The 16,921-nt window shown below is 44.8% G+C and overlaps 1 long non-coding RNA gene across 1 annotated transcript in view; it reads right to left on the bottom strand.

The window, feature by feature from the left end:
* The window catches only part of LOC134523884 (uncharacterized), a 112,237-nt gene extending 102,553 nt beyond the window's left edge, over positions 1–9,684 (bottom strand). The window contains exons 1-3 of the long non-coding RNA XR_010073435.1: positions 9,595–9,684; positions 4,916–5,050; positions 1,516–1,644 (exon numbers count right to left, since the gene is read on the bottom strand). This is a non-coding gene — a long non-coding RNA (uncharacterized LOC134523884). The remainder of the gene's footprint in view (positions 1–1,515; positions 1,645–4,915; positions 5,051–9,594) is intronic.
* Between the last annotated feature and the right edge of the window lie 7,237 nt (positions 9,685–16,921).

The raw sequence follows: 16,921 nt of genomic DNA, 5'->3' as shown, positions 1-16,921 counted from the left end.
AGCCCCTAGTCTGGGATAACTGTTAACAGGAGTTACCTATTAAGGCACTAACAAACCTCTCTGCTTATCTTGATATTTCCCTTAGAGTGAACAAGAACAAACATTAACTGCTTTTTCCAACTGCCTGTTCCCAAGCATCTTCTTCCAGGGAATCCTAAAGCTTTATAGTATTAAAAAAGCAAAACCTGTACAAAATACTTTCTAGTTCCAGACTAAAAGCTGAGAGAAAAAAAATTCTTTAGCATAAGAGCAGTGAGCTTAATAACAGATAAACTAACTCTCCTTAAAAAGTACAGAAAGAACTTCAACACCACCTTAAAATTTATTGCTTGTAGAAAACAGAACACTAAAACAAATAAAAATTAAGAAACAGTAAAACAAAAGGCCCAGGTAAAAGATCCAACCACTCCCTACACCTCCAACACAAAGACTAGTGCTGCTCATCCCACCTGAATTTAAGGGGCTGATGACCAAAGAGCTACCTGCTGGGAAACCTGCTCCAAATAAAAGCAAGAACCAGCAGCACCTGCTTTCCTTAGTGGGACCAGGGCATGGCTGGTGCTGCGGGAGGCTGGCTCTCTGCAACTGGGCATGATTGAAATAGTTACAATCCTAAAGATAGCCGCTCTCCTCTGTAGGCAATTTATATAGGCTATTATTAGCATTTTCTAGTGGAACTCTCTATAGTTGTGCTCTGGGCAGATTATTATTTGAAAACTAGGTTGGTAATTCTTGCAGTTTAGCATATAAGTAATGTTTTATGGCCATACAACGCTAAAATTATATTAGCTGTTCTCTGTAGTCTTTTCGATAACGTTAATATGGTATGAGGCTAGTTTTAAAGTACACCAAGCTGTGTGGTTAGAGATGAAGCTCTGAGTACTTTAGTATACTGAGCTGTCATGAACCAGGAGGGGAAAAAATGAACTTTGTTTAAAAGTGTTTTCTACTTCTCATTCCTGCAACAAATAATCTAACTCGAGGGCAAAATTCCCCACAGATCTATCGAATCATTGAAGTAGAATGGGGAAAATATTTGGGCTGTGACAAGATGTATTTAAAACTGCTGAAGTGAGGAAAAAAAAATGTTACTAGAATATCAGATCTTCTTAAAAGTGAAAACTATCAGACTATGAAAAAGGTGTGATTGGAAGGCTGGAAGGCTTCTGGAATACATAAAATACTTTACAAAACACTAAAAATGGTTGCTAACGCTTCCTTCAGTCAGTGCTTCCTAGAAGCGTTATTGGAGAAAAATATTTTCAACAGGTTCTGTATTTATGTGTAATAAGAAACTGTCCCGCATGAAGACTCTCCTGAAGAGAGGAGATAATCATTTACGGGGAAGCATACAAACACGGATCTAGCTCATCCAGTGTTGCCTGGGAAGCCTGTGTTAGGGATGAAATGTCTGAACTAAGCCACGAAAAATCATGGAGAAGCTTATTTCTAATCTATGGCTCATATGCTATGGATTTGTCTCTCCTAGAAGTTTTCTATTTCACAGGCTTTTACCTTTGAACTTTCAGTTCTGGGAGCCTTCTCTCCATGCTCTACTGGGGTGGATGGGATGCCTGGGCTTGCTCCTGCTGTTAAAATGGAGTAAATCAGACTCACAGCTGGTTCTTCTGGTTAAACCTGCAGCTAGTAACAGCCCAACATTAGAACATTCAGCAAATGTCAATAAAATATTGAAACAATTTCTCCAATAAGCATGAGACAGGCCAGTGTTTATGAAGCACCTCCTACACTAGGACCGGGGAGGTCTGTGACTCACTCTGGCATTACCACAGGTTCTTTTGGGGAACCTGCAGCTCTTCAGTTTCTGTCCGTATCCATTGAGTCAAAAGCGTAAACTGGAGGAGGGCTGGTGCTCTCAAATCTTCCAGAGACAGACTAGGACACTGAAATATTTTTGGCATGGGTGTGATTATAAAGCAATTGAGGGGAGAAAATGGGTATATAAAACAGTGGACCAGATCATCTGCAAGTGCAAATGGTTTTAGCTCTGCCAAAGTCAATGGAGCAATGTCAATTTACAGCTTCTGAGGCTCTTGCTTAGTCTGCAGACCTGGGCCAGAAATCAAGGCACTGGAGTTGAAACACCTGGATTGCGAATCCTGCAGGAATTTCATTGTAAGCTCTTGCCTGTCAGGGTTGAGATTGAAGAGAGGGTGTCTTTTTCACCAGGCTTTACATGGTTGGAGGGAGAAAAAGTAGGATTAAGGTTTTTTTTAAAAGCAGGAGTGGTGGGCAGAGGCAGGCCTGTCTGAGGGGGTCTACACCAACCCCCTTTCCTCCTCTATTGCATGTCGTCCAGCACTGGCTGTCAACTGCGGGTTAAGGGCCCTCCTCTGTCAAATATATTCCTTGCTTCTTATCTTGCAAAGTGAGAGGGATTGCTTTAAGAAAAAAGAAAACAAGAAGTTCCAGTACTTAAGATTATAAATATATCCTATTAGGGTTTCTTTTTCTTTCCTTCCAGACAAAAGCATTTCTGCTTCCAAGCTTGAGAGACCTCCTGACCCCGCTGATGTGGGTGGATGGCTCTGCATGTTCTGAATCATTTGCTTCCCTTTCAAGTGTTACTTTCTCCTTATTTCAATTACCCTTCCTTTATAATTACACGGGCCGCTCCAGTGAACGGGAGTGCTCTGGAGCTGACAGACCGTCTAACAACAGGGCATGCTGGAGGCAAAATCTACATCCTTATCTACCTTGGGCAGTAGGGAAGGTGTATGTTTAATAGCACGGGAGAAATTGTTTGAGGATGTTCAGACCCAAGCACTTTGTGGTGGGTTCACTGCCCAGGCTTGCACCCCGCTGGACTGTGCGTAATTGCTCTCCCTGTCCCTTGGAGAGTTATAAACCACGGGTACAAGGATCACCTCCCTTCATTCCTGCTGAGCAATCACCTCTGTGACAGCAGGAGTCAATGAAGCTTGATCTGATACCTATTTGAACTCCATGGGAGCCTTTTAAGTAAACCTGAAGGATTTGTTGTTCCCCCAAAAGGTGCAACCAGCACTGGTGTGGGTAGGGCAGGGTTAGGGTTAGAGTTAGAGTTAGTGGCTGCCGGTGGCTTACGGATGAACCACATTGTGACATCTGGGCCAGGGATAAATCTGCATAAAACCCAGGGTTTTGTTATATGCGATTCCTCAAGAAAAACTTGATGCTTCCATACTGATTTTCATCTTATTTGCAACCAAAATGGAAGGGTTGGTTTTGTATTAGGAATCTTGCAAAGTGGTACATTTCTGCAAAAGATTAGGCTGTGTTTAAGAGACAGGGGCTTAACTTCTGTGTTGCAAGTCAAGCTTCCAGTGAAGCTCTGCCCTGTCTATTTTAAGAAAATGCTTTATTAGATAGTTTCCCAAAAGTTAATATTATTTCTGAGACTTCTTCCTGATTTCCATCCCTGTAAAAGCCAGTTTCTTTGAATATCCCATCCAAACAGTGTGCTAATAATGTGATGCTTGTTATTAGCATGTAGGGCTATTGGAAAAGTATCTATTCAAAAGGTTGCAAAACCTATCCCAAAATAAAGGCAGAAAACTACTGCAGCAGGTACAGAAAAGGCACACCCAGTGAGGGTCTGCAGCTGACTGGTGTTTATTATGGAGGAAGGGATTTTTTAGCCAATTAATTACACATTTCAAATTTAATCTTAAATTGAAATTCTAGGAGCCTGTGTGTGGGAACAGCCTGGGGAGAGGGTGTCAAAAGCTTTCTTTAGCAGCAGTTAAGTTCCTGCTGTGAGTCATGAAGAAGCAGCCATAATTGCTGCCATTGTTTTGCGTGCTCTGGTACAGCTACCTGTCGGTTATTCATGAACACAACATTATCACTTATATTATTTTGGCTCTGTATGACAGAGGTTAGGTTGCTGGGGTTGAGTGGCTGAGCAGTACCACGGTACCAGAGAATAAGAACATATGACTTTTTTTTTTCCCTTGATTCATCTAGGAATTAAAGGTGTAACAGATAACTTGTGAGACTTCGGATCCCACCACAAAGTGATTTTTTTACCACCGGCGAGCACAACTTTCCACTCCATGTGCCTTTCCCTTCCTTCTGCTTGCTCTGTGCTCAGCCAACAGGTAAAAGGAGAGACTTGCTCTCCTTGAAGACCCAAGGCTACTGCTTTGTTCCTGGGGGCAAGGAAGTCAGAAGGCGGCAGTTTTTTCCTTTGCATTCAGTGGGAATGAGAAAGACATTAGTGTATATGAGCACGTCCCCGCTATTACAAAGTGGCTAAGTCTAGCCGGCAATCAGTGCTTTTAGCTGAAGTTACTGTTGTCCCAAATCTGGGTTCTTTACCCAGTGTGCAAAAAACAATCAATATATGGAGTCAAGATATTTGTTCTGTTCCAGTCTGGTGCAGAAAAGGGTGCTAGGTGATAATTCGCAAAGCTAGGACACCTGTTGGGAAACACCAAGGGTCTCTCATACAAGAAGGTTAATGAAGGAAAATCACATCAAAATAGCTGATGGGTCACTTGTAATTATAGAACAAAAGCTCATTTGCGCATGTCCCAACTTCTGTCTGGCTCGTTATACTAAGGTGGTCCTACATTCACATATAAAATCTCCTCCTAGAGGTGTGATTTTTAGTATTAAAGTTATCTAAGGTAACCAGAGGCTATACCTTCATCCAACCAGCTACCACGAGGCTACTGCTTAACTTTCTATTCTGTTGGGGCTCCACTTGGAGCAATCACTAACTTCAAGATTGGATTATTTACATTTACAGGCTTTTTATTTTAGTGACTTTATTTCCATTGCTACGGTTGCAGAGCAGGCCATCACATCATGGTTGCTCAATTTTGTGGATTTTTAACTCTTTTTGACATGATTGTGAGGTACAACCTTGCTGCAGTGGTTATGGTGACCCCCACCTCCTTTCACTCACCCAAAGTCCAGTAGGTCCAGAAGCTGCCGGTGCTGCTCACCGCACACAAAGATTTCCTGCTGAAATCCCTCTTTGCAGCCTAGGCTTGTTGTAGGAAGAGACCAGAAGAGGAAGGGAGAGAAAGGAGCCGGGCAGCTGAGGAGAAAAACACAAGAGTGGCCAGATAACAAATTTGTTTTTTAGAAACGTGAACATTTCTAAGTAAAACAAGGAATGGTGAGGAAGACTGTCCCACTCTGGAGTGGGTGAGACTCTTTTTTATTTGACTTTTATTGGAGCTGCCTTAAGGGTAAGAGATTGCTATCTTAGGTATCTGTACTCAGCAAAACAAGGGAGCAAGGAGAGCTACAGCTTCCCCACCCCCACGGTAAATAACACAATGTGCTGTCTTTGATGGGACACAACCAAGTATTTTTTTCCTAGGGACTGTTTTGTATTTTTATTCGTATTTTTATTTTTGGATGCAGCAACAGAGGCAAGGGAGTGCTTAAAATTTCCTTTGACCTTTCAAAGTGTTCCTGGGAGCCAAAGGTGTTCACAGGAATGAAACATTAAATTACAACCTAGATGTCACGGTTCAGACCTCTAAAAGGACCTGGCAGCTGCAGGAAGCAATGGCAAATAATACCCAGGCCTCTCGAAAATGGATCTCAAGACCTTTCTGAAAGCTAAAATACTCCTTTTAATTCAATATAGACAGATTAGATCCAAGCAAGTCCACCACCTTGTGCAAATCTGGAAGTAAAAGGAAGACTGATTTGTCTTAAAATGCCTCCTTCTTTCTCAATCATCTTTCAAACCTGAAAGTTTGTATATTGATAGTGTCATACCTGCAACGGAATCAAATGATATATCGGATGAGGGAAAATAAACTAGGATATCCATTATTCAAGGAAACTTCAAGTCATGGGAGGAGTGAAATCTCACGCAGCACAGGCTCTGTAAGTAATGGTGTTTAGTTCTCTATTGATGCGATGGGAAGGGAAAGCGACTTCCAGGATTTTCTGAGAACAGAGGACCACTTCTCATTTGAGACAGAGGGTGGGTAGGAGAAGGCTGTTGCCTTGTGAAAGGGTCAGTGGTCTGAGGTCTGCAAAATTTTGGCTCCCTTAAGGGATTTCAAACAAAACCCAGCTCCTCGGCTCGCTTGCTGAGTGACTAGGACGAAGGCTTACCAGCGTACTGTATTTCTGCCGTACAGAAACTGCTTCTATCAAACAATATTTCTTCTCTTATCACCTGTGTCCAAGCAGAGTGTTGGTATTACAAGCACAAAATAATGAAACAATTTAGAGTTGTCTCTATATCTTAGTTTCTAGTAAAGATTCTGCTGCCAAATGCTTTTTTTCTCAGAGCAGTCATACTCTGCCCTGAGCTCGGTCCCACGCTGAGGGGTTTCCAGCTACGCCTGACCCTGGGAAACAGAAAATGGGCTACAAGAAAAACGTAGTTGCTCTTTCTGGGCCTTCACTGATTCCTGCTGCTCAGTTCTGTCCTTCCATGCCTTTTCAGCCTCATTCTTTACCTTTCTCTGGCTTTTTGCAGTTGTCATTCTTCAGAATGCAAGATACGATTGAACTAAAACCTTGAGCTAACAGTGGAGTGCCAGACTAGCATACATTTTTCTCCCAATTAGAATGGATGAAAAGCTCAGTGAGAATATTTGTTGAGTCTGTATTGCTTGTATTTACACCGTGAAATCTCTGTGCAGGTCTTCACCCCACGAATTGCCTTGGCTTTGGCTCACCTTTGCTCAAACATCAGAAGCTCATGAAATGCAAAGTCAGAGAGCTTTGAATGCTAAACCACATGGAATATTTGTTCCTCAACTGGACAAAACTTTTTTTTTTTTTTTTATAATCAGGGTTCAGATGTAAGTGTTTGCTAGATTATATTCTCTCTGCTGTGCACACCATGTTCTCTGCTCCTAGGGCCTGGGGGATCAGACAGCTTGCGGGCTGGACAACTCACGGAAAGCTGCCTAAACCAAATCAGAATTAAGAAGAAACAAATTGCTTTACCAACATCTTCTGAACTTATTCTGTAGTGCAGCATTACCAACAAAAGCAAAATAGAAATAGAAGACAGATGAAGAATGTTTTCATCAAAACAAAATTGTATTCCTCTCTGGAAATAAGAACTTCCCCCATGTGTGCACACACCTGCAGCTATTTGTAGATCATCTGCTGTGTGTGTGCTGGAGGCATCTACTCACTCCTTTGCCTTCCTGCCCCGGGGCTGGGACTTCCAGTGCAATAGGAACTAGTGGGCACCAAATTTACCTCTTCCCTGGCAAGTGTGCAGTGCACCTGTAACGCATTCTCATGCAGGCTCTGAGATACAGAAAAATAATACAATAAGAATAACCCTGAGAGCTGCCAAAAGATATTTTTTCATTTTGGAAGGCTTTGCCCCAGCAAATCAGTTCACCATGTACCAAAGATAATTAGGGCATCTTATTTAAAACTTATGATCTAATTAGTGGCTTTAATGGTAGTTAATTACACAGAGAGCAACAAAGCAGTTATATTTCCTACCAGGCTTCTTCTAAGTCAAGGTGCAGGTACTTATCTAGGGCCATAAAGGAGAGTGGCTACCACACTTAACATCTAATTACACAAAATTGTCCACAGTAATTATGAGCAATGTGATTTTATTTATCTGGCTTAATTACTGGGGCTACGCACAGTCTCTGACCTGGCACGGTGACAGGGAGGACAGAGGGAAGACGACGTGTGAACACCTTGGTGGAACCACAGGCTCCTCATCCCCAGCACAAAGAGCCTGGTCGCCAACCAGCAGAGCCCCTGAGGACTCGGGTACCCTCTGATCCCAGAGACTCACAGGAGCCATGTGTGCACATGGTATAGACCAAGTGCATTTAGAAAGCTCCACGAGATACCTGAGACGGATGCCTTGTACCATAAAGAACCCGCTGTTAACCATAGGTACAAAAGGGAGAGTTCACCTTTTTGTTCAGCAGAAGGGACACACTATCCCCACCATCAACATCTCAAATCTTTCCCAGCCACTGATGAAACTTTGTAGAAACTTTCAGGGTATCTCCAAAAAGTCCGTGCCTTGCAAGTGACCACTTTTCACTCTGAGGGAGCTATAACAAGTTTTTCTCTGACTCTAGATTCTTCTTGCTGATCTCCTTAACTTTTAACATCTGTACGCGTGGACATAAACCCAGGTGCAACTTAAACCTCGTGACTGTCTTGAGAGAAATCTGCTCTATATTCAGATCAACCTCCGTTATTTGCAAATCCCAACAGGATGAATAACCATAGCGTGTTAGTCCTTGAATCATTAAAAATAATAATAGGTCATGAGGAGTATGAGTGAAATGTGGTTCTTTTGATTTGTCCTTTTATGCCATTGGGCCAGGTGAACGTGTTAGAGAAAGATGTATTAGTGCTGTCATCAGAAGAGACCACAGTCCATCCAGCCTGTTACGCTTCTTGTGATAATAAAAATAATGAGTGCTTAAGCAGGAGTATAAGCATGAGAGATTCTTCAGTTTATATTAGCATCTTCTGTTGTTGCCCAGTCTCTATCATCTCATTAATTAACTATCCTCTGACGAGAGGGGCACATTTCAGCTGTAAAGTTTAAAGAGATATATCGTTTACATGCCAGAGAAATAGCTGGCCTTATGCCCACAGCCTTTTAAAGACAGAATTTTCAAATATTTCCACTTTATAAAGTTGTAAGCAGCATGTATAAGCTCTGCTTCCCAACTCACACCCCCGCGACACTTCCACGTTACAGCAAAACACTTGTTTAGTGGCTGTCATGGTTCGGCCTCAGACAGCACCAAAGAACCCCATGCCGCTCTCTCAGGTTTCCGATATCCCAGGTGTTTCCCATTCCAGTTCGCTGCCCAGAGATGATAAACAGCATCGCAAGGAGGACATAAACCACATGGGAATTTATATCACACAGCCACGAGAACAAACCCAGCAACGTGGTGACCAGCGACTATCCACCTAATGCTATAAACACACACAACGGAATCCCGGAGGTTTTCAGAGTTGGAAGGGACCTCCAGAGATGATCCAGTCCAACTCCCCTGTAAAGCAGGGCTGCCCAGAGCACATCACTCAGGGCTGCATCCAGGTGGGTCTTGAAAAGTCTCCAGAGAAGGGACCCCACACCCTCCCTGGGCAGCCTGTTCCAGGGCTCTGTCACCCTCACCGTAAAGAAGTTTTTCCTCATATTTGATCAGAACTTCCTATGTTCCAGCTTGTGCCCGTTACCCCTCGTCCTGTTACCGGGAACCACCGAAAAGAGTCTGGCTCCGTCCTCCTCAAACCCACCCTTTAGACACTTGTAAACGTTAATAAGGTCTCCCCTCGGCCTTCTCTCCTCCAGGCTAAAGAGTCCCAGCTCTCTCAGCCTTTCCTCATGAGGGAGATGCTCCAATCCCCCAATCAACGAATCCGTTTCCACAAGCTCCGGCTGGACTCTCCCGTTCCCTCAACCCTCCCAGCCCCACGTCGGGCGCCAAAAAAGGGCCGTCGCGGTTTGGCCTCAGCCGGCACCAAGGAACCGCGTGCTGCTCCCCCGGGCTTCCCAGTACGGGAAGAATCGGCCGAAAAAAAGGGCAAAACTCGCGGGTTGAGACAAAGGCAGTTGAACAGAACAAGAAAACAACGACAGAGGAATAAACAAACCCGGCTCCGGAACCGCCGCTCACCCACCGGACCCGGGACACCCCCGCCCGCTCCAAGCGGCGACTTCCTGCCCCCGCCCCCGGCAGCTCCGGGCGGGAAACGGCTCCCGCGGGATGGGATCCCGGTGTCCCTGCCGGAGCCTGGGCGGGGTTAACCCTGTCCCCGCCGGACACAGGACAGCGGCTCGCTAAGATTTTGAATTAGTAGTAAATGCATTCTGACCTTATTTTTCTCCTGATAATTGCTCTATTTATAGAGAAGTCACTGATTGTCATGCTAATTTCTTCCACTCGAGGATTAGACGCGCTCCATCAGAAACAATCTGAGGTATATCCCGTTTAAAAAGAAAAAAAAAAAGACAAAAAAGGAAGCTCTCTCCTTTAAGAGTAGATTTGCTCTGGTTCCCTTTTTTTAATGAAAGCTAGAAAAAAAAATTCTCTGGTGAAAAAAACAATGATAACTTTTACTGGCAAGTTAGGTCATCCTCCTTCTTTAGATATCAGTTCGATGTATTTTTATGCCTTTGTTTCCTAGAAAATATTTGACCATCAGCTTAGAGTAGAATGGCCTATCATAATAAGATCACAGAATGGTTCGGGTTGGAAGGGACCGTGAAGATCACCCAGTGCCACCCCCTGCCCTGGGCAGGGACACCTCCCACCAGCCCAGGTTGCTCCAAGCCCCGTCCAACCTGGCCTTGAACCCCTCCAGGGATGGGGCAGCCACAGCTTCTCTGGGCAACCTGGGCCAGGGGCTCACCACCCCCAAAATGAAAAATTTCTTCCTAATATCTCATCTAAATCTCCCCTCTTTCAGTTTAAAACTGTTACCCCTCATCCTAATGCTACACTGCCTCATAAAGTGTCCCTCCCCATCTTTCCTGTAGGCCCTGTAGATGTTTCATAGTCTTCACATAACCTATCAAAATATCTACGGCCAGATTAAAAAAAAAAAGTCTGATTTCTCAGTATTAAGGGACAGGGTTCAGATCTGGGCAAGGGCAAGACTTTTTTTCTTTTTTTTTTTAAGCAATCCAACCACCACTGCTACTTTATTTTCCTTTCTCCACCCCTGAGCTCATATGGACGCAATCATTTTGAGATGCCTGAGCAAGGAGTTCTCGTAGCGTCTGACCTCGCTCAGCACACGGAGCACATCTGCGTTCTCCTTTCCTCTTTTAATCACACAGCACCACGAGTGCACCCTGCACTCGGGGCACCTTTGCCCCTGCCATAGTGAATCATGGCACGGGTTGGTGGCTGCTGGCTGGGAGGTCTCCCTCTGTCAGTGACAGCCTGGTGGCCACAGCTCCTAGTTCCTATTGACACAGCAGCTGGGCTAGTTGTAAATCTGGGAGGTTTTACTCCGAGAACGATCGACTGGCCCGCAGTCTGAAGAGTGATGGAGGGACCTTGATCTCACCATGGCTGGTCACCACCGCCTGCATGGCTGGGAGGTTGCTCAGGCTTGAGTCACTGCAGGTTTTATGGTTCAGTACCACAAAGCAATTAACGGCAAGTGAGTGAGCGTTCCCAACCTTTGCTAAAAATCGCGGCTGTTTATCAATGTGTCAGGCTGTTGGCAGATTCAAGAAATCTAAATTTAACAGGTGACTGGTTCCTCCATGCCTGGCTGCAGCCAATGGATCTTCAGGATGTGGTGTCCCAACTGGGCAGCCGGAGCAAACTGGGGAGGAGAAGTGAATGAATGGGGCCAGCTCCAGAGTTCAGTGCCGGGTAGGCTTTTTTACACCACAGCTGCTTAATGACTTTTTCAATTGATTTCAGCAGTGCCGCTTTTCGATTACTGATTCCATCCCAGCCATTGGGCAGAAAAATGGACTTAGGAACATAATAGGAAGGAAGTGGGGGGGGAAGTACTCAAAACCTCAACACCTACCATAACACAGAGACATTTGTCCAGATGTTTTATGCTGAATTGGAAAAAAAGAGAGAGAGAAATGGCAATTTCTCCCATCGCTCAGCCCATGGCGTGGAGGCGAGTGCGCATGTACTTCCTTGCTTTCAAGCCCCAGTTCATCCATGCTCGTTGACCTGCTCCTTGGTTTGGAACCAGCTGCAGAAAGCAGCTGTCATCCTCTGTTACTCTGCCAGCCCTATTCTTAAGGCAGCCATCAAAGTCTGGCACTGACTGAAGGCAATTCAATTAGCTGTGACGGTCAAACAGAAACCGAGGGTCAATTGAAATCTCTTTTTTCCCTCTCCTCCTTCCCTGCCCTTGCTCTCTCTATTTTCATCTTGAATCCCGGAAACACAGGAGTTCCCCCCCAGTCTTGGGAAGTTTTTGCTGGGTCAGGATGGGAGAAGGATGGTGCCTACACAGGAGAAGCTTACCACAGCGAGGAAAAAAGGACAAAAGCAGGGAACACACACCAGGGGAAGGAGTGTGTCTTTCCTCAGTCCTGCTCGGCTTTTGTGCTGCCTCCTTAAGATGCAGCGAGCTTGGGAAGTGGCGCCTTGTTGGACGGCTTGGATGTGCTTTGGCTAAATCAGATAGTAATAATGAAATCTCCCTTAGCTTTACTGCTGCCATCTGCTCTGTGCCAACCGCAGTGGCCATTTCAGGCTTTTATCAGACCTGTGGGCTTATTCCCAGCACGCCCAGAGGAAGGAGGGAAGGTGAGAGGAGGAGGAGAAGAGGGGGAGGAAGACGGGAAGGTAGAAAGCGGGAGCCGGGCCGTGGCGCCAGGCACAGCTGCTTTCACAGCCCCCTCTTTGCACCAGCCTCCGCAGCGCCTTGCTAGCGTGCAAATAGTTGTAAAAATAAAGGTCAAACAGATAATCTTGATAAATATTTAATAGTTACTGTTTTTACGTCTCCCTTATTGTTATAGATTGAATGTCTAACACTTGTGACATCTGACGCACGGCGAGCTGGAAAGGAGCACGTTACAGCCTCTCCTGGTGCGGGGGGAGCAGGCAGCAGGGCATGGAGGGGACAGTCTCCGTGGAGTCCGCTGCCACCAAGCCACCGGCTTGGCTGCCTCCATCAGCCCCACAGAGCCAGGCTGGTGTTTGCTCAGGAATAACTGCCTCCACCGGCAGCACAGACCCGTCTTTTTTGATGCAGTGAGGCCTCACATGGGGTTCAGTAAATCACAGTATCGGGACTCCGGGTTCCCTCATCCCTCTCCGAGTTAATTCTCATTAAGGACCGTCTGCACGCAGGTAAATTGGATGTGCCGTGACCGTGATTAGTGACTGTGGGGTCACTGTGAGCCTTCGTTCTCTAGAGGTGCAGGTAGTATTTGGCTCAGTGGGTTTATTACAGGACTGGAGACAGATTTCTGCCCCAGTGGGTTCTTGCTGGACTATTTCCAGGCTGAAGCAAGTCATAGGGAGATTAAATGAGACTTGTGGTGATAACATTGTTGACCTCACAGTCCTATCAACCAGCCAAATAGTTATGGCAGAGAAAATGCAAGCTGTGCTTTTAAGGGATTGCTTGGCAATTAAGCGAACTGTATGTTTCCTTGTAGTAGCTGGTAAGAAATCATCCATCTTTGCACAGCAGATGAATACTTAATATATTGTGGGAGTTTTTCAGTTGTCCATGCATTAATTCGTTGTGATCAACAGAAAATTCAGGGTGCCCTGAGAAAGAGGAACATGCTTTAGACACTTTCAACCCTGTAAGACCGCGCAGCACCAGGTCTCGATATCATTTTCACTTTATGGAGATCCTGTATGAAGCATTTCACTGGGCTTTGGAAATCGTCGGCGGTAATGGATCTCCGTATGGAAGAACTAATGACCCTAGATAACAAATGAATCAATGTGACAGAAGGAAGAGAATCCAGCTCCACACTCGTTGCTTTGCATGACCCGAGTATTGGTACAGCAGATGAGAAATGCCAAGGTAGTGGCCTGGCTATACATCACAACCACTGCTGCACTGGAGCGATCAGTCCTGCTTTGGACAGGATAGCCCAGGGATTTAGGTCCCCATCTCAGCAGCCTAAAGACCCTTCAGGGTGCCGGTTTTGTCCTGAGTAGAAACTGATCTTGGAACAAATAACTTTGCCGTATTCTTTCAGCTGGAACATGAGATTTTTTTCACTTTTTTTTCCTTTCAACCGGTGCCTCTAAAAATTCAGCTATACTCCGAGCTGTGCGTGCCTCCCTCCTCCCCCCTGCCCCAACCCAATCTTCGTCTCATTCACATAGCAAGGAACATGTCATTAACATTTGACAGTTACTCCTTTCCCTCTCCATTGCTGCATTCATGGGTGTTTTTTTTCTTTTGTTGAAGCTTTGCCGCCCTATTTTACGGGCGACACAATGTGGAAGTTGGCAGAAAACCAGGTTCAGACAGAATTCAGAACTGACTCTACGTATGAATTTAAGAGGTGCCAGCGCCGGGGTAGCATAGCATGCTCCCAAACAGCCTGGCACAAATAGGGTAAGCATCAATGGCAGTTGAGGACTCACTCAAATACTCTTTAAAGTCCTCAACAAAAAAAAAGAAAGACTGATGGTTCTGATTTCAATGGGAAATTGTCTCCTGTCAATATTTCAACAGGCTGCTAAGAAGACGTGCGCTAGTCCTGCAAACTCGCATTACTCCAGAAAGGCAACGTGCTCCCTGCTCAGCAGCCCTCCAACTAACACGCTATCAAGGCAGTAACCTCAGGGAGGTGCGAGGCAGACGCTGTAGCCATCAAAGTAGTGTAAAGCATTAAAACCTATAAGATCTAGAGCTTAAATATGAAATTATGACTAATATTGTATTTTGTGGAAGGGAAGGGGACAGGAACTCTTTGGGATTGGCCTATAAATGGGTATCAGCAATGTCTCTCATCAAAGCGTTGTTCACTGAACGCTTTAAGAGCTTAAGTCTGAATAGTATCTCCTAGATCAGCAAGTAAATCTCATTTTCCAGCCCGTTTGCAAACATCTCCCTGTATGCAGCTATGCAGCAGTCTCTCCTGAGAGGGTATCACCAGCCATTTCAGTTCTCAAATGCCATTTCTGCCCTGACCGGATGGCCAAAAATTTTACAATTAGAAGAAAGTCAATCAAATATTAAGGTATCCTTAAAGAGCAAGAAAGGGGGAAAGCCCTTTTGCCTGTGAACCTTTGCACAAATAGTCACTGGAGTGCTTGTGGTATATTTCTTTCATGGAATATTCTTGAAACAAAGGCAAAAACTATCACTCAATAAGTGTTCACAGAACAGCAGTAAAATAGGTCAGAAACGCAACTGGAACAAATGTGTTTGAATAAAAGAAAGCCAAGCAAACATTGCAGATACGAGAACTGTGCAAACACAGCAAATAACGTAAAGCTTCCCCTCAGGAGAAGAACAATACGCAAAAATCTCGATGCTTTGGTTCCTTTTGCGAAAGGACCCAATAAAGAATGAAAATGGTTGTGTCCTACTATTATACACCTTTTAAATCCTGAGGGAATCAGTTAATGTGTTTTTGTGTGCAGGCTGTAAGGGACATGTGAGAGTCAGTGGTGACATTTGACTTGTATGAGTTAGAGCAGCTTCATGGCAGCTCTTATTTGGGCTTTAGTAAGAATTTCACCAAAGAGCCGGGGATCGTTGAGGTGTAACTGTGTGATAGCTGGGGCTACGGTGTCACCATCCACTGAAAACCCAGAAAATCCCATGTACTAGTTCAAGGGAATGACTTCTAATAAGTGCCTTGCTTCTGTCCCCAGTGCTATTTCAGGCTGCGAAGGTCCCGTGGCAGGTAGGTCTCCCACAATGGTCAAAACAGCTTTATGTCCACAAAAATACGCCTGTTGACATCAGGTGAGCTCACAGCCTTTGAAGTTACGTGCTTTTGTGTCCTGTATTGAGGACCTAACAAAACTTCCCTTGTCCGGGCATTCAGGATTGCTTCTTTTGCTCCGAGGGAGGCATCATCTGCCCTTCCCATACCATGTCCTCACTGCTGGTCCTACTCAAGAGTTTTGAAGGCTAAACCATCACGCTGATCTGTGTATGCACCTTGTAATTCTACATCGCCTGAAGATTAAAAAAACCCCATCCAAACTCTGTATTTCTTTCTCCTTTTGTCCCCGTGGCTTCCTCCAGCAGATGCCACCGTGCAGCGGCCGCTTGCCCTGCCTGGGAGGAGGAGAGCGGACGAGGGGCTCACACTGAATCCCTGTCTGCGACTCCCTCCGAGCTTGCTGGCTTTCACTTATTGAATTAGGATAAATTAGAACTTTCATAAAGGGTGATATAAATCATTATCTCAAGTTAGCAGATGCGGGCTCACCAGGGTAGAGCTCAGTTAATAACTCCTTCGGATTAGGGCTGATTGGTACAATTTGAAACTTGTTTCTCTCAGCTTGATCAGTCTAGTTGTAACTGTGGCAATTATCCCATTTCACTTTCAATAGCTCAGCACAGAGGAACTGCTGCCTCCAATCCATTCCTCTTTAATGAATCCAGTGTGATACGTTCGCTCCTGTGGACAAATATACCCTGTCTCCCCCCTACTTCAAAATAAGCGTTAAAAAAAATAAATCCTGTGTCCAAATGACACGTAGGAATGTGTCTTTCAGGGAGTGAGATGCTAAGCGTCCGTGTAAACATCATTTAGGTATTTGGATGCTAAAAAGCCTCTCTTCATTCTTACAGCATCATTTGCACTTTTTGGCAGTCTTCCTGCCTGGGAAATTAGATGAAAAAACAGGGTTTTGTCCAAGCATTGAAGCTGCTTGAATGGATTCTGATGAATGTGTTACATGCTGAATTTGTGGGGTTTTGTTAAATAACTTATCTGGTGATTTTTTTTCTCTTTTTCTCCAGGAGTCATTAATAAATGATTTAATGAGTGAACACAGAATTCTCAGAATAATGTGTTTGACAAGTATTTTCTTCCACTCCTCTATTTGACTCCAACAACGCGCCTGTGTCTCGATTTAACAGACCCTTGAAGAATACAGTTACCTTTGACAATAGTTTTAAATTCATCTCTTTTTAGAAAGACACTTGAACGAGTGTTTGCGTGAAGCCCATGTTTAGATCTTCCCTCAGATATTTCGCTGGACCACGGGCTTTAGCAGTAAGGTTAACGTCGTGCTTAAATCGCTGTGGTCGTGGTTTTCTTGCAGTTACCAGCTCTGCTGTTGACTCTGCGACCTTTCCACTAGCACGTATATACGAGAAGCACAAGTTGCATGTGATTTCCATGCTTCCTGTGATCAAGAGCAGCACAGGCGTCTTTGAACCATCCCCAGCCTACCTCAGCTCTCAAGCTATAAAATGGGTGTTCTCTTTCCTTCCAACCATTGTCTTGTCCTTCTGGTTGTAAATTCTTTAAGCCAAGACTGTTGTTCATACG

The sequence above is a fragment of the Chroicocephalus ridibundus genome, chromosome 15 (assembly GCF_963924245.1).
Source record: "Chroicocephalus ridibundus chromosome 15, bChrRid1.1, whole genome shotgun sequence".
Classification (NCBI taxonomy): domain Eukaryota; kingdom Metazoa; phylum Chordata; class Aves; order Charadriiformes; family Laridae; genus Chroicocephalus; species Chroicocephalus ridibundus.
This window is presented reverse-complemented; position numbering and strand designations above follow the sequence as displayed.